This window comes from Colias eurytheme, chromosome 15 (assembly GCF_061535395.1).
Source record: "Colias eurytheme isolate Ceu_HAF_F1 chromosome 15, ilColEury1 Martin Lab GWU primary, whole genome shotgun sequence".
In the NCBI taxonomy this organism is placed as follows: domain Eukaryota; kingdom Metazoa; phylum Arthropoda; class Insecta; order Lepidoptera; family Pieridae; genus Colias; species Colias eurytheme.
In genome coordinates this window covers 3,472,141-3,493,975 of record NC_142994.1, presented here as the reverse complement: position 1 = coordinate 3,493,975, position 21,835 = coordinate 3,472,141, and the positions used below count along the sequence as shown (strand labels likewise).

Genomic DNA, 21,835 nt, shown 5'->3' with positions numbered 1-21,835 from the left:
TCAGATGCGTATATAATTTATTCGAGCCTCATTTTATTGAATATAGAAATCTCTTCCACGGATCCGTTCCGCTTCAATTAAGCTACGTGAGTATTGTATAACTTATGTGGATTTTATTAGAATTATTCGAGATTTGTCCATAGTACTTATTCTGTACAATTTTACTTAATAATGTTCTGCGGAATAAGAGATGAGTGTGCATTGAATTAAAAGGTTAGAAATAAAATTAAATTGGCGATAACTTTTTCTATTAGAAATGCAAAAGTACGATTGTAGATAGAATCAGTTATTTATATCAAACATAAATGGTGCCAATGGCAATTATTTTGAATACTTAAAGATACAACAACAACATCTTCACTCGTACAATATACGAATATTATAATTTAATATAACGTAGTCTTATTTAAATAATCCGAAAATTACTGAATCCCGAATCCAAATAAGTTTAATATACTTGTGTACTTATACGTGCTTCAATAACTACAACAATAAGAACAAAGCTTGTAACTTTATAAGTCTGCAAAACATATTCTATTTTTAATTATAATAATATATTTAATTTTCCTCATTTCGAATATAAACACTATTTTACAGGATGAATGTGGCTGGTCGTTCTTTTGACTTGAGCCAATAATTTTAACTAAAATTAATTTTTCAAAGACATCGCAATCGTGGAGGAAAGTAATTTTCGCAAAATACACTGAAAATTGCCAAGTAAAAGCGGCATTATGCTAAATATTTTGCCTCACAATTAAAAATATATAGTGACGCTTTCGGAGCGGAATTTTCGGTATTTCAAGTGTGGCCACAGGCCGCTAAAACTTTTATGAGCCGGCCACTATGTTCAATGTTTTGTTCGCCTTTTTTTTCAAACACGACAGAAGCGTCGAAATCCTATTTCTGACCTGCCGATATTTTTTAAATTTCAACGTGAACCAAGTTATAGAAATAAAGTTTTGGCGCCATTTTGTTTGGGTGCCTCTGTTAACATTTATTATTCTACATTTTCGGGTTGCGACGATAGTAGTTTTACTTTTATGACTTAGTAAACTTTATTGAAAGTTCTTGCGATTTATTTTATGGTGCGTAGTTAAATTCTATTGAAATCAAACTACACTGTTATTGTATTTCTATCTATCTGTATATAGATAGAATATTCTCCTTGAATGATTTTATTTTAAGAATAATACCTGAAAATATGATGGAAAATATAGTAAGTAGACTTAAATGTTTATATAACCTTACACAAAGATAACTTTCTTTATAATTACATTAATTCTGTATATTTTGAATCAAATCTTTAAATAAAACCTACAAAGTACAAAACTTCCTTCTAAAAGCTTTATTTAAATACTTAAAAAAGTAATCAAATTTAATGAAAATATAATAAATAAGGAGATCTCAAAGCATCTGCGCCCAAAAAATTCCTACACTAAGCTCACAGCTTTTTAGCATAACGTGTTTTGCGATCAGATTCCGAAATGAAGGCTTTGGGAACTAAAACAATACGAATCTGCTTTGAATTGCAAAAATGTTTCTTGCCTGCCGTTTGCGAATCACAGTTTGATATAACTTATTTTAGGAATAACTTTAATATTTTATTCTGTTTTCGCTCGAGGCAGAAATGAATATTGTTGTGGAAACAAATCTACAAATTTCTGTTCTTTGTACTTTATTTGATAAGTGTAATTCATTATTTTTCGATCGTTGTATTCTAAGGGATTTTGAAGTTAGTCGGAATATAAATTTTTTCTTACATTTTTATTAATTATTCATGTTTTTGTCTCATTTCTATGTCAACTTCTCGGTATGGTATAATCTAGTTTTTAACACAGTTATAACAATTTTATAATTCCTATTGAGTTTATTTTGTGTAGCTTTGATTTTTATATTCTTTGAATGTATTCATTAATTTATATGAATTAAGTCTTCAACATATCCTTAATAAAAATGATAGATGAACATATTTAGACCAGAGATAAAGTTTTTGCTTTTTAAGATTTGCCGATCATAGCAATCAAGCCATATAATTATAGCGTCCATCAATTATGATTGAATGTGTTATTTTAATCCAAACATAAAAACAAGCCTACAATTTTGTTGTTAAGTTTTGCATAAGTAACTTTGACTTATTATGTATAACTTTGTGAAGGTAGGTTCCATATTATATAATTTGTATACTTAAATAAATGTTACCAGAATTGACACAAACAATTTCGTTTTAAAAATTTCCCAATCATTTATAAACAAATAACACTGAAATGACATTACAGCACATACACGAAAATCTAATTAAGCGCCTATTTATCTCCCAATTACAATATTATATGGATCCACACCATTCATTAATTACGATGACGTTAATAACGATATAGGGCACGAGTACGATACGCAAGCACGCGAAAGCACTCAACCAAACGAAATATACCTAACTTTAATACTTCATTACGAACAACTCCCACCTACTGCAATTTGACGTATAATAACCGTTGTTTTTGTTATGGTGCTGCATTGTGCCATACCATTGTGGTCACGGACTATGGAACGCTTTTATACTAACACAATAGCCATCTTATCTGCAACCGTAATGTCAGGTTGATTTAATCAAGCCTGGATCCAACGGTAAGTCTGCAGAGATACTGAATGAATGCTTGAAATATGAAACTGCGGGATATTCAGTTTGTGTTTCTGAAATATATATTGTAGCTCTACCTACCTACAATATTCCAAGTTATTGAATCTGGTCGCACAAACTGAATTAAACGGGACCTGGAAGAAACTGAATTTCAAATGAGCGCGTTAAAAAGTTATAAGAGGTTTTAACATTGGCCAGTGATAGACTATTATACTCACTTAAAAGGCTCCGCGCACAAAAACTTGGAAAGCCTTTTCGAAGATTCGGAAAATAAATGAAAAACGAAGCAATTACCGATTCTTGGCCGAGAATAAAGTTTGTTTTACTGGCAAGGAATTAATATTCATTAAAAAATCTTTCTCGGCATCATTCTGTTGAAACTTTGTAATCAGCCCATGTCGGCCGGAGCGAGGCTCTGCGCGACGGTTTTGTCAGCAAATTTCAGAGTTTTGTGACTTTCTAAATGGATTCTTCCTGCTGTTATAATTCGAACAATTTGGGTGAAGGATATTTGCACATTTTCAACCGGTGATTTTGTATGCTATTAGAATATACTTTGACTCTCATGAATATTGGTTAACTTTGAATGGCGACGTTGTTCAAAATTTTGAAAATAGCCAATCTGAAAGATTAATGGAGAAAAGATAGCATGTTTGATATAACAAAGATAAATTCTACAAATAGTTATGATATATTCATTTATTTATTTAAAATTGAATAATGGTAAAACAATAGAGTTATTTCTATAGTAATTTTATCAAACAATTTTACTTCACATTTCCCAAAAATTTTACCTAAAATACGTACAATGAACCATTATTTATAAAGCAGGAATCCCACGTAAAACCAAACAAACATTAGAACATAAACATTTCCCATAATATTTTAAGTAGCTTACGTACGAAACAAAGGTCCGCCGTCCACAGGACGAGGCCGATCAATCGTACATACCATATAATGTACAGAGGCCGGTCGCCCGCTATATTTCTCTGCCATTATCCATGACATAAATATATTAGCTACAACAGAATTTCGTCCGCATCTAGTCTGTAACAATTTATATACACATTTTTAACGAAAACCGTTCCCTTTCGCCAATTCAATTTAGCGTCTACTTCTTGTCGTGTGACGTTTCCTGGAACCCCTTTTGACTTAATCACGTATGGGAAATGCTAATGCGAAATGTAAATAGCCACCCTGTGTGGACGGACAGACTTTTGGTGATTTGTTGTATTTTAAATAGGAACAGCCATGTTTTATTTATACCACCTTATGCATCTACATGCAGTAGGAACTCCGATACATGTCTTATTTGTTTATTATTTTTATCAACTCTAAGATGACGCAAATAACATTTCCAATCGTCACTAGCACATAAGAATGTTACGTAGCAATATGCAAGCTTTTATGTTATCATGTTTACGAGTCAAATCAGGCGAAATCGCAAGTCAGAATAATAAAGTAGTAAATATTGTTTTTGTTAATACAGAGGCGCGTAAGGGCCATGAGGTCAAACGATACGTCCCTAATACGTCACTTCCGCGAACGTCGTGAACACGGAGCGAGCTACTCGCGACCCGAAATAACGTTTTATATTATAGCCTCTGGAAGCCTTGAAGGGTTGAAACATTGACGGTCGGATTCGCAAACAGTACATAAAGATCCGGCAATCTCACGGTTTTTCTGAATTAAGCCGTGAAAGGACATCCCGGCCCGACCCTTCCGAATTTCCCGACTTCCCGGGCCGGCTGGCACCCGCCCGCATTATTAAGTGATTTCGCTGAAACAAATCCACCGGACTGAGGACTCGAAATTACTTTAGAAATATTTTCGCCCACATATTTTTCAAGGGAATTCCTTACGCTCTGGTCATCCGACGGCCAAGCCGCAAATTATAGAGCGATTACGAAACTGAAATTGCGGACAATTTATCCATTTCGAAGCCAGTTGTGTGAAAAATTTTACGCGAGAGTTTCATCTGAATTTAATGTTATTTGCGCGTTAAATTCACGCGATTCTATAATATTAGTCAATAATTATTAAATTTTTTACTAATAATTATTGTGTGTTTAAATTAAAATAGACGTAGATAATATGAGCCAAGCAGAGTTAAACGGTTTATATTACTGTGTTTAAATTAAACGTTTTAAGCGTAATAAAAGATCTAATATTTAGATTTGTATCGTAACTTTTACCTAGGTACGTTTTTAGTAAAAATACCAACTGTTGCTACTAACTTTGAAAGCTATAGAAAGTTCTGTTTGTATTTGTTTATTAACAACGAAGAAAACTCCCCCATAAATCAAAAACAATGCACCGCTTGACTGGAATGATTCCAACGCGGCCCGCGGGGATCCACAAAGACCTTGATGAAAATTTGTGCGTCCCAGAAATTAATTCCTTTTATATTTAATGCCTCGGCTATTAAGTGTAACCTCGTTCTCTTTATGACCCACTTGAATCGCTGTTTAATGAAAAATGTGACATTATAAATTTTCCCCGAGCATTTTAAAGCACTATTTCAGATAAGACTTAATACCGTAAAAACGTTGAATGAAACGCGAATTAACTCATTTAATAACATAATTAATTAGAAGCTTATAGTTGTGAAGTAAACTTACATTTTGCAGGTTTTTCTAACGCTAAATGAATAAATTAGCAGAGGAGAAATTTTAAAACACTGACGCAAAAGCTGTAAAACGTTGTTACGCTTTTGCGTCAGCTTCTAATTAATTATGTTATTAAATGAGTTAATTCGCGTTTCATTCAACGTTTTTACGGTATTAAGTCTTATCTGAAATAGTGCTTTAAAATGCTCGGGGAAAATTTATAATGTCACATTTTTCATTAAACAGCGATTCAAGTGGGTCATAAAGAGAACGAGGTTACACTTAATAGCCGAGGCATTAAATATAAAAGGAATTAATTTCTGGGACGCACAAATTTTCATCAAGGTCTTTGTGGATCCCCGCGGGCCGCGTTGGAATCATTCCAGTCAAGCGGTGCATTGTTTTTGATTTATGGGGGAGTTTTCTTCGTTGTTAATAAACAAATACAAACAGAACTTTCTATAGCTTTCAAAGTTAGTAGCAACAGTTGGTATTTTTACTAAAAACGTACCTAGGTAAAAGTTACGATACAAATCTAAATATTAGATCTTTTATTACGCTTAAAACGTTTAATTTAAACACAGTAATATAAACCGTTTAACTCTGCTTGGCTCATATTATCTACGTCTATTTTAATTTAAACACACAATAATTATTAGTAAAAAATTTAATAATTATTGACTAATATTATAGAATCGCGTGAATTTAACGCGCAAATAACATTAAATTCAGATGAAACTCTCGCGTAAAATTTTTCACACAACTGGCTTCGAAATGGATAAATTGTCCGCAATTTCAGTTTCGTAATCGCTCTATAATTTGCGGCTTGGCCGTCGGATGACCAGAGCGTAAGGAATTCCCTTGAAAAATATGTGGGCGAAAATATTTCTAAAGTAATTTCGAGTCCTCAGTCCGGTGGATTTGTTTCAGCGAAATCACTTAATAATGCGGGCGGGTGCCAGCCGGCCCGGGAAGTCGGGAAATTCGGAAGGGTCGGGCCGGGATGTCCTTTCACGGCTTAATTCAGAAAAACCGTGAGATTGCCGGATCTTTATGTACTGTTTGCGAATCCGACCGTCAATGTTTCAACCCTTCAAGGCTTCCAGAGGCTATAATATAAAACGTTATTTCGGGTCGCGAGTAGCTCGCTCCGTGTTCACGACGTTCGCGGAAGTGACGTATTAGGGACGTATCGTTTGACCTCATGGCCCTTACGCGCCTCTGTATTAACAAAAACAATATTTACTACTTTATTATTCTGACTTGCGATTTCGCCTGATTTGACTCGTAAACATGATAACATAAAAGCTTGCATATTGCTACGTAACATTCTTATGTGCTAGTGACGATTGGAAATGTTATTTGCGTCATCTTAGAGTTGATAAAAATAATAAACAAATAAGACATGTATCGGAGTTCCTACTGCATGTAGATGCATAAGGTGGTATAAATAAAACATGGCTGTTCCTATTTAAAATACAACAAATCACCAAAAGTCTGTCCGTCCACACAGGGTAGCTATTTACATTTCGCATTAGCATTTCCCATACGTGATTAAGTCAAAAGGGGTTCCAGGAAACGTCACACGACAAGAAGTAGACGCTAAATTGAATTGGCGAAAGGGAACGGTTTTCGTTAAAAATGTGTATATAAATTGTTACAGACTAGATGCGGACGAAATTCTGTTGTAGCTAATATATTTATGTCATGGATAATGGCAGAGAAATATAGCGGGCGACCGGCCTCTGTACATTATATGGTATGTACGATTGATCGGCCTCGTCCTGTGGACGGCGGACCTTTGTTTCGTACGTAAGCTACTTAAAATATTATGGGAAATGTTTATGTTCTAATGTTTGTTTGGTTTTACGTGGGATTCCTGCTTTATAAATAATGGTTCATTGTACGTATTTTAGGTAAAATTTTTGGGAAATGTGAAGTAAAATTGTTTGATAAAATTACTATAGAAATAACTCTATTGTTTTACCATTATTCAATTTTAAATAAATAAATGAATATATCATAACTATTTGTAGAATTTATCTTTGTTATATCAAACATGCTATCTTTTCTCCATTAATCTTTCAGATTGGCTATTTTCAAAATTTTGAACAACGTCGCCATTCAAAGTTAACCAATATTCATGAGAGTCAAAGTATATTCTAATAGCATACAAAATCACCGGTTGAAAATGTGCAAATATCCTTCACCCAAATTGTTCGAATTATAACAGCAGGAAGAATCCATTTAGAAAGTCACAAAACTCTGAAATTTGCTGACAAAACCGTCGCGCAGAGCCTCGCTCCGGCCGACATGGGCTGATTACAAAGTTTCAACAGAATGATGCCGAGAAAGATTTTTTAATGAATATTAATTCCTTGCCAGTAAAACAAACTTTATTCTCGGCCAAGAATCGGTAATTGCTTCGTTTTTCATTTATTTTCCGAATCTTCGAAAAGGCTTTCCAAGTTTTTGTGCGCGGAGCCTTTTAAGTGAGTATAATAGTCTATCACTGGCCAATGTTAAAACCTCTTATAACTTTTTAACACTGAGAGAAATTTTAAAACACTGACGCAAAAGCTGTAAAACGTTGTTACGCTTTTAACAAAATTTAAAATTAATAATATCATTCTAGATATTTCTATTCTAAGCAATTTTGTAACTTATTTAAATAACATTGAAAATGGCAGCTTTCGAGTTATAAGAATAACAGCAATTGTAAGTTGGAAGTAGAACAAAATCCAGAATGGGTAGCGCTTAAGGACATCTACTTCGGAACTTATGAAGGGCCTGTATCAGTCCTCCTCCCCGCAGGCGAAGGAACCCAGATATAGATTAACGATAGAAATGTATTAAGTTTACTTATGACGGAAAGTACTATTAGAAATCAAGATACGTATCTATATTTATATGATATCATATTTATATGACGTAGATAGTTCATATTATCGGGCATGCTATATAAATTACAATCTATCGTAATATATATAAATCTCGTGTCACAATGTTTGTCCTCAATGGACTCCTAAGCCACTTAACCGATTATAATAAAATTCGCACACCATGTGCAGTTCGATCCAACTTGAGAGATAGGATAGTTTAAACATGTAGGTACCACGGGCGAAGCCGGGGCGGACCACTAGTATATATATAAAACTCAAAGGTGACTGTTAAAGTGATCTATCAACGCACAGCCCAAACTACTGGACGTATCGGGCTGAAATTTGGCATGCAGGTAGATGTTAGGACGTAGGCATCCGCTAAGAAAGGATTTCCCGAAATTCTTGCGGGAACGGGGAAAATCGGGGATGTACGTACAAAGTCGTGGGCGGAAGCTAGTTGACTATATAGCACATGCTATAAATTTTATTATAAACATTATATGACGAATATCAAGACCGCTTGTTCTGTCGTAAATGGTTCGTGTTCAGGATGATATTACAGACTTTCTCTTGTATATTGTAATAGTTTATGTAAACTATTTATGAAAGTAATCCTCGGTTTTTTCTATACAATCTATTAACTAACATTGATTGTTAAAAATATTATAGAAGCCCAACTCTTTAGTTTCATAAGAAAACAACGTCAAAATAATTATCCTTCTTAGCATGATCTATTAAAAAAGCAACATTGTGTCTACCTTGTAAGACTAATAAATTCTTCAAGCGCTCGTTAAAGATGATTTCGAATTACTTATCATATTTATTTTATATTCTTTATTATTAATATCGCTGAATACAAGAAATACAACACAAAATATATTCAGAAATTACATGATGAATTATAAGAACTTCATTCTTCAAAATACGGCTATGTTATTCCATTTCACGCACATGTAAATCCATACATATAAGGAAATCGGTATTATTGAATTGTGTATTGTGTTCGATCCCCACAATGAAACCAACCGCTATATGAAGCAACTTCTTATTACATTCAGTTCTTCGTAGCAACGTATTATTATATCTGCTACGATATTACGTAGTTTTATGTATAGGTATGTACATAGAAATCTAAATAACAAGACACTAGAAGTCGTAAGCGTGCGTGACCTTGTCGCCACTCAGGTGATTTGCACATCACCAGTGCATTCGTCACTGTTCAGTTGCTCTGGAGACGTATGAGTGTATACATGGTGTGTTTCAGCAATTCCCATTGCGGAAATTCTTCCACAAGTTGTAATTATACTTATAAAGGAATAATATTTCATGGGAAAATATATTTTTTTAGAAATAATGCCGTTTTTCCTTAAAATTATAGAATATTTACAAGTATTACGAGTGTCACCATAGTAATCGAAATAACAATGAATGACACAGTCGACCATTCTTATTATCACGTTTGTTCGTATTGGAGCAAAAAGTCTCATATACTTAGGGATGTTATTCTAAAATAAACCGTAAATTCGTGCGTTAGGATACATATTCAAAAGCTTAATTTAATAGATAAGTTAGTTTTCACTAAAATCAAGCTGTCCAATAAAAGGCATAGTTTACTTGTGTGTACTGTTTAGCTTTCGGTTTGAATGTGTTGATTTTGGCGACAGCGGTTTTCATACGAATTATGACATTAGAGCACTTCTATGTGTCTTGTTATTTAGATTTCTATGGGTATGTACTTTATATTTTTATGTATGTATGTATGGTTTTCACGCATGAACTACTGGACCGATTTCAAAAATTCTTTCACCATTAGAAAGCAGCATCTTCACTGAGCAACATAGGCTATAAAACATGTAGGTACCACGGGCGAAGCCGGGGCGGACCGCTAGTAATAAAGTACATATATAAAGATTTTATTGAAGTGAAACATCTAGGGCGGCCATAAGTTTTCAAGATCGCATCATGATAATGCCGTCACGTCAAGGCGTAAGGCGCGGGTCAAACACAAGCGGCGCGGGCGCGGGCGTGCCATAAGCGCACCTCTTCAACCTGTTTTGCACCACGTCCTTCTTCTACATTTTACACGCCGGCAGTGCGCCCGATGCGCGCCGCGCCGCTTGTGTCTGTCCCGCGCCTTAGGTGACGATTTTGGTATCGTTAAATTTTGCCAAAGAAGTTTTACTTCTGACACTTGTACCTACACGGCATACACGCTCTTTTTTATTTATTTCTTTGTATCAATGACGCAAGAAACTTCTTGACCGCTCTAAAAGTCTTTGACAAGAAGAAAGCTACGGCATTTTTATTTATTTAGGCTATAAGTATACTTATAAGTTACACATAGACCGGGAGATACTGACACAAAATTTCGAGTCATTTGTAACAGGATGGCGGTTCTACAGGGTTCTTAGTACGCAATGACAAAAAGAAAAATGATGGTGTGAACGCTGGTACCGGCGGCTTAGTCGCGTGGGCGTTAGTCGAACTCGTCGGAAAATAGCGAAAGTCAAACGATTTGTAACAGTATGGCACTTATTTTTCCTGGAAGTTTGAGGATCAAAGAATATAAATACAAAATTTCAAAGATCTAGGTGTTGGAAATCTTCACTTATATAAATTCATACTAAATTAATTTTTCAAGTATGACAGCACTTTTTCCCCCTACTAGAAGTATGGCAAATATAATAATGGTCACATTTTATCAAATACTCTCCAAAAATCCAAATGCAATACTGGTACAAAAAGTTTGGCGAAATAAATTTTTTTTGCAGATTTTCGGCGGTATGGCGACCATTTGGAATCGTCCGAAAAGTATGGCATGGCGATTTTCGTAAATGGCTGCACGACGATGGTTACCTGTGCAAAAGTTAGCCTGGTACAAATGGTTGAATAATTGTTTTATTTAAATCAACATATTCGCGTCGGTATGGCGGGCTGTAAGTCACACCGGAAAAGTATGGCATGACACTACCGCCTACTTCTTTTTTATGGGCTATCGGTAAATACTAAAATTTTTGTGTTACAAATCGTTTGACTTTCGCTATTTTTCCGACGAGTTCGGCTAACGCCCACGCGACTAAACCACCGATACCAGCGATCACACCATCATTTTTCTTTTTATCATTGCGTACTAAGACCCCTGTAGAACCGCCATCCTGTTACAAATGACTCGAAATTTTGTGTCAGTATCTCCCGGTCTAACAGTTTCAGGCAAGGAACAGAAATGTAATTTAGTCATGCTGAATAAAATAATCAATTTAATTAATGAACTAGAGAAGGTACAACAGTACATTTAAAATTCAACTTCAAGAATTCCGTAGTAGAGCTCAAAATGTAAATTTACATTTCCTTTCAACGACTATTACAAAAGTACGTCACGATTGAAATCAATTATTTACTTATACAAACCGTTTTCGATCTTGAAAAGCATAATTATAATAAAATATTTCTGAATAATTTAATTCCTCTTGTTTCTGCAAGCGTTACTTTCAGATTAATAGCCATAATTTAAAAAATTCATGAACCTTATTAAGACATGTTGTAAAGGCAAAACAGTAATTATTCTTTTACAAATTTTGCTGCTTTTCATCTTCCAACTTTCAATAAGGAAGATATAAAGAAATACTTTCATAGTAAAAATTCTATTAATACTTTTAAACAGTTATTTAGAGAAATTTACGTTTGAAGTGTTTTTTTTTTTTTTGCAAAGGAATTTTTACGGATTGTGCTAATTTTACAATCAAATTATAATTACACTTAAATTGTACATTACTAAAATAACGTTTAGGTACATAATATCAGAAATATAAGGGAACTTAATTTCTGAAGTAATAATTAACTTGGTTATAATTACAGGCCTGAAATAATAAATGTTGGTATATCAATTGGAATTATTTATAACTGCTACATATGTTACTTTGTTCATATTTACTTGTAGAACTTGTTGCGTAACTCGGCTTTGCCTAAATAATTCGACCTTATTATAATTACTTTAATCCATACTAATATTATAAATGCGAAAGTAACTCTGTCTGTCTGTCTGTTACTCAATCACGCCTAAACTACTGAACCAATTTGCATGAAATTTGGTATGGAGATATTTTGATACCCGAGAAAGGACATAGGCTACCTTTTATTGCGAAATATGTACCACGGGCGAAGCCGGGGCGGACCTCTAGTAATATTATAAATGCGAAAGTAACTCTGTCTGTCTGTTACTCAATCACGCCTAAACTACTGAACCAATTTGCATGAAATTTGGTATGGAGATATTTTGATACCCGAGAAAGGACATAGGCTACCTTTTATTGCGAAATATGTACCACGGGCGAAGCCGGGGCGGACCACTAGTAGCTTATAAAAAAGTCATAAACATCTTCATTAGTAGTATTTTATAGCTTCAATTGAAGTAGAGGGTATCACAATTATATATTTATTACGTAGATATCATACAGAATAGGTTATAGGTATCTTTTTTGTGAGGTTGGTGGTTAATGAAACACTTGATCCCCACTGTAGACTATATTCAAATGAGCTTTGTGTAAATAAAAGGTTATTTAATATGATCACACACACATATAGCTATATAGTCATTACTTATATTCATATTATTTTTTTATGTTATATTTAATTTATATACTTGAAAGATTATATTCCACATTCAACCACAATGAGACGTTTCCTACATCCTCTTGAAAGCTAACAAATCCCTATTACCTCTAAATCTATCAATTTGCTTTATCATTTTTTGCTGAGTCATTCAGTATAATGGCTGTACCATCGGCTTAATGGGATTATAAGCACCATTCTCACTTTACACCCGTTATTACTGTGTATTGTCGATTTTACTGCTTTTACGAAGTTACGTATGAACTATGAACGAATGTACGGTCCTTTCTTTTGTTTGACTTCCATTTTACTTAAATAAGGCACTATGGTTAAGTCTCTCATATTAGCTTTAGTATTTTGATAACATTTAAAGACCAAGGCAAATAAAACTATCAATGTATCGTTAGCTGTTTTATTTTTCTTTACTAACTATAAATGAAAACGATCAGGACTGAAATTGAATCAAGATAGACACAAGCAATTCGTAGTAATAGTTTACGGTAGGCACAATATAAAAATAAATAGCAAATTACGAATAAAACTCACTATTACAATCTTCCGGCCATTTCCACTATCGCAAAAACTTAATCGCAATCAAAATCACGATAATGCTATAACAAAAGAAAATTGCCGAGCATTTAATTTATATGCTAATATATTGTTTCCAGAATGAGGTATGGTCGGCTCCTAATAACCTGTTTCAATTAACTAAGCTTTCCGACGTGCAATGAAATAAGCATATTTTAATATTAAATTCATTTTTAACCGACTTCAAAAAAAAGGAGGAGGTTATCAATTCGGCCGGTATGTTTTTTTTTTTTTTTTTTTTATGTATGTACACCGATTACTCCGTGGTTTCTGAACCGATTTACGTGATTCTTTTTTTGTTCGATGCGGGATGGTGTCGAATTGGTCCCATAAAAATTTTATTCGGATAGGCCCAGTAGTTTTTATTTTATGAGCATTTTTGTCTGTATTTGTAAATGTTGCAAGTGCAAGTTTGAAGTCGGTTGTTTTTAACGCAGTTATTGACTTGTTGAGCCAGCTCTTTGTTATCTGTCTGTGTTTCTTACAAATCTGTTTTATTATTCGCTCGTTGTATTCTAAATTATTCATGTTACTTACTACGTAATTAATATCTTAATACAGGGTCTGTTAATATTCGCTTTTATGCGTACCATTGTTAAATATTGAGGACTTATCAACGTTCCTGGAATGTTTATTATTGTATATGTTTAATTGTGTTTATATAACATAAATTTTGCCTATTGTTTGGGGTAAGGAAGCGATAAAATAAAACAATTTAGAAAATGGTAAAACACAACATCCACCCTCAAATCTCAACAAATAAAATTTAATCATAAAATTATCTCCTCTTTTCCTCATTCTGCAACATTTTTATCTACCACTTTTCACTGGATTTATTATTATGTTCGTTATAGCATATATACTGTTAACAAATACTAGCTTTACCATATTGGTATTTAAATCCCCAAACATAATCCAGTCTAGGCCGTAATTGCTAACAATTATTATCAGACGTCAATTAAGCGATACGATATTCTCTTTAAAAATTAACCTCGATAGCCGTGTTTGAAAACATCCGAAACGTTCTAGTAGAGGAGCCCAGGATGCTAAATGTGGATTTACTCGAGCGTCACGGGAACCTATTAGAATTGGTAGATTAGACCATAGCGAGAAAAAAAGGTCCTATAATGTTTTCACTTTTAGCGGTGGGGAAGGGTTTTTTGATTTTTTTTAATTTAAAAAAGAAAAAAATTGGCTTGGAAATACTCAAGCGCGTTAGATATTGATATTTTGCATGCTCCAGGACGTCACTGAAAAAAAGTATACGTTAATCTGACGATTTAAGTGGCGATTTAATCGCTATGAAGAAAGGGTAAAAAATTAAAGTAATATTATTCGAGCGCGTCAGATTAATATATGGGGGGGTTAATTACAATATAAGAAGTCCCCATTTCGCTAATCTGACGATTCGAGCTCAACCTTAGGGAATTATGGATTATTCAAATTTTCCAGCGGGGCCCCTGAGCGCACCCACCAACCATAACTGCTCATATTGACTAGAAGTACTAATGAATAGCTAAGGTACCGTCCCTTATAGTAATCTGACGCGCTCGAGTAAATCCCAAAATCCCCTCTTGGCCTCCCCTACTATTCATCATATGCAAATTTCGCGCCAATTAACTGACGTATCAGTACGTTGAGGGCTGCGCCGTTATTGATTGCGTTTTAAACGCAAGAACAAACGCGTCGATCACTAAACAGCACGCGATCAATCAGCCCTGTCGATGCCTGAGCGGTGGCAGAATAAACTAAAATTAATAGCCGGCTTTAAACTTTCAATCTGGATATTTATTTCGAAGAGGTCTCTGACGCACGGATTTGGGCGAGGCAGCGGCGATGAAATTTTAAACTTTTTTCATCATTTATTCAGTGTGTAACGTGTATCCAAAACGGTACAAAATACGAGTTGTTGGAAGGTAATATTGAAATAGCTTCTATTTTTAGAAATGGTTTTTTAAATAGGTACCATCTTAACGTAATATTTCTTAACTTTATTGCTAAGAATTAATTATTATTTATTACTGTACCTACGAATCAATTGTTTTTATAACATAGTAATAGCTCAGACTATTTCGCACACCCCTATCTAGTCTCTAACTAACTTAGATTTCACCGAGATAAGTGATAATGAGATGATGATGATTATTCTATGACAAGAGATACGTCGATACCCAGGTACTAAACCTAACCTAGGCTTTTAAAAAATTAACAATATGTTTTTTCCAATATTTTATTTGGGAATAAAATTACTCTATCTGCCGTTATTAATCGTTTTAAATCATTTTCGCGTGTATTACTTAGTTAAGTATTAGTTAAGTTTATAATTATAAAGACTCCATACAACACATGTCGGCTTGTTGATATACATAGTTAATTGAAAAATACAACAGACAACCATCACTGTGCGTACTTACCTTGAGCCCGAAAAATAGGCACAAAGCAAGAAGTCAGGGAAAAGTGTTTCATGATTCTTTTATAAAATTCGATGCTTATGTTCCAACGAAGGCACTTATTTCCCAAATATTGATACAAGACAATTACTTTTACATCGATATTAAATTTTCTTAGAATTCCGAAAAGATTGTTGAGGCAAATTTGAAAATCTTATTAACTTAACGTTGAACTAATTTAAAATCATCGAAAAGCATTTTTTGCGAATGCTTACAACGGCATTAATGATAATACATTCCTGGAAACCAAAGATTTAACTGCGTAAAAACCTAAATTGAATTCATTTAGATCATCCATCAAAGTCCATAAGATGTAAGAATTATTTTTCTTGCCTCAGAAAGGACGCTCATCTCCAAACAGGGAATATTTTAATGTCTTTTTTAATGTAATTTCTTCCAAAGAAACGTACAAAAAACACTTTGAATATGAGATAATTTGACAGTTTTTTGCTATGCGAAAATAAATTATATACTACGGTAAGACGAAGCAAGTGTAGGTGTTTTTGATTTCTGAAACATAATGAAATAATGCTTACGACGTACCTTCAGAACAGAAGTGATGACCTTTGTTATTTTATTTACGTACATTTATATTACTTTTTAAATTCATATTCGTTATATTACGTCATAACTTAATATCACGAATTACAATTAAAATATCATAACACGTACGACACACTAAAGCGTACCTACACTCGAGCGCTTAAATTGTTGATCAAACTAAATTTGTCCCATAACAAGAACAAGTATCATGACATAATACACAATGTCCAGCTCATACTACATCCGAGGATTTCTTTCAATTCACCTTGTTATCAATAAAACGATCCAATTTTCCTTGAATCGTTTCGACGCTGACAATATCGGAAACTGACACATCACTACGTGACCGAACCTTTGACAACTGTATTATTATTTTATACGTGTATTCTGATATCTATGACAACCTTCCCTAGCTACAACATATCCGACTTTCAGACGAAATGATAATTCAGCGTGAAAAAGACAGAAAACTCATTTTGTTGATATCGCACACGTGTAGTTTTGTATGCTCCTAATAATATTAAGCATATCTACTTAATACGAGAGGATCAACTAACTTGATTTACATAAAATCTATACTAAATGTTGGTTTGTTTGAACGCGCTAATCTCAGGAACTACTCCGGGTCCGATTTGAAAAATTCTTTCGGTGTTAGATAGCCTATTTATCGAGGAAAACAGAAGCGGAGCCATGCGGGTGAAACCGCGGGGCGCAGCTAGTATAATATAAAGCTCTGCATTTAATGTGAGAATATAAACAGTTGTAAAACAAATGAAATACATTTATCCGTACATTGAGAACAAAACATATGAAATACTGACGGCTATTGGAATGAAAAGCTTCTTTCATTCCTACGCTTTGTAAAATTTGATTAAATTAACGTAACCGTATTTAACGTAACGTAATTAAGTAATACATAAAATCTGTAATAATGACGCATTAATTAACCGAACCTTCCAGACCCAAAGCTTAAATCGAATATTAAGTATCGGTAATGTTTCATAATGTATTTATAATTTAAACTTGCAAAGGAGCTATTGATCCTCTCGTTTTAGAATTTAGAATAGACATGATACTTTTGTATTTCAGATTGGTTTTATTAAATACTGGCTGTACTCCGCGGTTTTACCCGTAGTGCTTCGCTCCTGTTGGTCTTAGCGAGATGATACTTAGCCTATAGCCTTCCTCGATAAATGGGCTATCTAACACTGAAATAATTTTTCAAATCGGACCAGTAGTTCCCGAGATAAGCGCGTTCAAACAAACAAACTCTTCAGCTTTATAATATTATTAAGTATATATTGTGTTATGTACATCTTTACATAAATATGTCACGTTACATATTATATAAAATAAAAAATGGTTATCAATTGTACTCTGTTTGGTTTGGCTATAAAATACTTTTCAATTATCTGTTACCATCAAATCCCGCCAGAAACAAATGTAACTTTTGCTTTATCCCTCAACCTCAACGAATTACACAACAATTTCAGTCTCTAACGTTATTGTGTTATTTTTATATTTAACATCTCTGTAACAATATTATTTACGGTATTCCAAGAAATCATACCACGAAAGGCAAATTCTCACAAAGTTTTTATTTATAAGTGAGTATACAATTCTGTTTCAAATTAAATAATCTTCCCAGTGCTTGATAGCAACCGCAATCTACAATAAAATTGATTTTCCATGTAAGAAGGTACTTTTTCGTAGAAATAATTTCTGAAAGCAGATAATTGAATGAAACGTTACCAATGATTTGCCGAATATATTATTTAGACACAAACAAATTTAACAGTAAGACGTAGCGAATTCATCAGCGTTGAATTGTGTTCTAAGTACATTTGTAAACATCATCAACAATTTCTATTAAAACAATGATTACAAGCGTTATATCGCAAAGGGGTGTAGCGCAGAGCCTATAAATTATCGAGACGCGTTCTACGCGGAAACCGACATTAATCTGTTTAACAAATAAGTAGCTGGGACCGTCTGCCGCACGTTTCTATACGCACCCTACAATAATAATAATCCCCGTAATAACTAGCTACTTAAACAAATGTATAGTGGCAATCGTTTATCATGACGGCTTTATCCTATTAATATTATAAATGTGAAAGTTTGTATGGATGTTTGTTACTCTTTCACGCAAAAACTACTGAACCGATTACAATGAATTTTAGCACACATATAGAGGGTAACTTGGATTAACACATAGGATAGGTTTTATCCCGGAAATCCCACGGGAACGGGAACTATGCGGGTTTATCTTTTAAAATGCGGGCGAAGCCGCGGGCGGAAAGCTAGTCCTGTATAAATATGTCACGGGTCCCGCAATAGAATACGTAAATGTACGCTAAAATAAAACTCTATCAAGTTGAAAATTGTTCACAATTTATGACCAGGCTAAAAGGTCGTGTCATTTTTCACACGCTACTGTAAATGACCGTTTAGATAAACCATCATATTTTAAACCCTCGCCTATCTTAACGGTATTCGCTAGATAAAGCTCAACCATGTTACAAATAAATTATTTCATAAAATTTTATTGCACGATTTGATCTGGACGTTATAATTTTTTATATGGAAGATATTATGTTCAATATGCGTTTGTAATTGATTTGGCTTTTATAAATGGAACTTAAAATGGAAAGTTTTTGATACATACTGCAAAACTCCGCTATACATTTCTAACCATAAGATTTACCCAGTATAAATATTTAATCTAAAAACAGTAGTTTCCTTCAAAAATACGTCCTTACACTAATCTCAAACTAAACCTTCAACTAAACATCATTAAGAAAATATAAATCGACATATTACGTAATATTAGGTAGTCGGTTATCATTTCAGATTTTACCTTGTTCCAAGATACATGTTCTCAAAGCACATCCTACTAGACCGTAAAACTTAATTACGAATTAAAATTATCATCAAGAAAATTTTACAGGTACATTAATATTAATTCCATGTAGATTATATCCGCTTTCCGAGTACGCCATAAATATAATATAACATTTTACGTCGCAGCTGAAGCTCGTTAAACTCGGAATGTCGCAAACGTTTTAGCCGCAACCAAAACATTTTAGCATCAAATATTACGTGAATTTTAGTAATATACATTAGAATAGTGGACCGCAGAACCACATACGTCGCAGCTTTTTAGTGGATGAGGCAGAGCTAAATCCTGCCGCCACACAAATGGCCTAGTTCGCCAGCCCACAAGACTATTATAAATTACCTGTGCTGTACGGCGGTTCATCATCGGGAATATACCACATGCTTTATTATATTTTGAGAATGTAGTGTCAAAACACATCTAGCTTATTCAAATATAATAACTTAGGTCATTTAAATATTAGGTTCGTACTACAAATGTAATGGTATTTTCAATCATTAACGTTATACAATATACATAATCAGGTGAAATAACGTTTTATTCGAAAAATAAAAAAATAATATGGCAATAACGAAATGAATTCAGACTTCAGAGGCTTCATTAAGCGCCGGAAATTATATCCCATTTATCTACCAATTTTGAATCATTTTCTTTATTAAATTAAATTAGATTTCTTGTGTTGTTCAAACTCATGCTGTATTTCGACATAAAGCGGTTATTTATTCGTTAAGTATATTCAAAGAAGCATTGATTAATAACAAATATTTGCAGTTTCAGGTAAACTTCGGTAACCAAATCTTTGCTTACTAATTTTATTAATGTTTTTCTTAGTGTTAGAGTACTTTTTGAGTAAGTACTAGATTACGAATTTATCTAGTTCGTAAAAAAGTCGAATGACTTTTCAAATATACCTCTACATCAGGTTTAATAGTGATAGTCAGAACTCCAAAAGTTCCAAAGCAAGATCTGAAAGTTTGGTCAGTGGTTTCCAACATTTAAAACAGAAACTTTTAACAAGATTTTGAAGCTGTGTTTAAAACTAATCTTAGAAATAACTTCAACTTCGAACTGTACGGGGTGCTTCTAACTTTGGAAGATAAATTGAACATGGTTTAGGTAACCAATACTATGTATACTGAGGTATTTAAAATAGTACTGAAAGAAAAGTACTATTTGTCTATGGCTAATGTAATTGCTAGTCCGGTACGTTTTTATAACCAACTTACATTTCTATTTATTCTTGTACAAAAATAAATATCTATGTTAAAGACACTAGAGGTAGAGGACAGAGGCAATTTCTACGCGAAGCAACACGGTCTTTAGGGACCAGCCTAATTAGATTAGAACGTACCTCAAAAACTAAATGCTTTCTATTTGATCAACTCAAATATGCGCAACTCAATCAAAATCTTTATCCCACAGCTTTCTAAAATTTACCATAAATGTAACCTTACAAGGTGTGTTCCATGTTTTAGATGCTTTTCTTTTCGCATTTTGTACCAGATCACACAAGCACGTTACAACACAGAAGTCTATACCGCTATCTTATCTTCAAACAGCTATTCTTCCATTGAATTTGCACATTGCACGAATTCAGGCCAGTACCAAACATGAGATACGTATCCTAGAGCATTCCCGTGACAAATGGTACCACCCCAGCCTACCTGACATGGAATTTCATTTAAAGAAGCGTAACGCTACCTAATTTTGTCCCACCATGAATCAACTTTATGCGACACCGACATTTTTGTACGTTCAACTTATACCATAAAGGTGATTTATTTGTTCATACTTCGCGTATTACATGCAATTGAAATTCCTGAGCGCCGTTCATTTAGTCGTTTATTTGCATTATAGTCCGGGATACATCGCCCATTTTTACAAGTGATTACTATCAAGCTAATTTTTCGTGAGTAGCTTTATTTTGATGAGATGCCCAATAATTTCATGTACAAAACTCTCGATTGTGGTAGCTACCAGAGGAAACAAGGATAAACTATTTTGATTTGATGGTTCTCAAATATTAATTACTAACTGAATGTTTTTTTTTGTTCAATCTCAAGATAATTATCTAAATTATTCGAAAAAATATTTGTCCTACAAAATCTATGGTTTGATCAAAGAGTCCCCCTTTCCAATGTGTATCGATAACGAAGTCATCATAAATGATTACTAACCAGCTGATTTTTTTATTTTCACTTATTTAATACTTATATAATTCAACAGACATATTGTCCTACAAATTGCGTAATAAATATTTGAGAACCGTCAAATCAAAAATTTTTATCCTTGTTACCTCTGTAAGCTACCACAATCGAGAGTTTCGTACATGAAATTATTGGGCATCTCATCAAAATAAAGCTACTCACGAAAAATTAGCTTGATAGTAATCACTTGCAAAAATGGGCGATGTATCCCGGACTATTATGGGATCCTTATGTAAATCTTATCTCAACGCTTTTCTCTTTAAACTTTTGTTTAATTAAAATTCAGCGTGAAAGTGTTTAATTGATACTTCTGTTTTGTGATTTGTTGCGTTGTAATTAGATTTTTTGAGGTTACAGAAAATCGATTGGCTTTTTAGTATTACTATCTAGTATAGAAAATTTAAATCAATT

General features: G+C 33.6%; 1 protein-coding gene across 1 annotated transcript in view; it reads left to right on the top strand.

Annotated features, from left to right (window-relative positions):
• The window catches only part of Tmtc3 (Transmembrane O-mannosyltransferase targeting cadherins 3), a 153,764-nt gene that overhangs the window by 100,449 nt on the left and 31,480 nt on the right, over nucleotides 1-21,835 (top strand). The gene's annotated exons all lie outside the window — the stretch shown is intronic.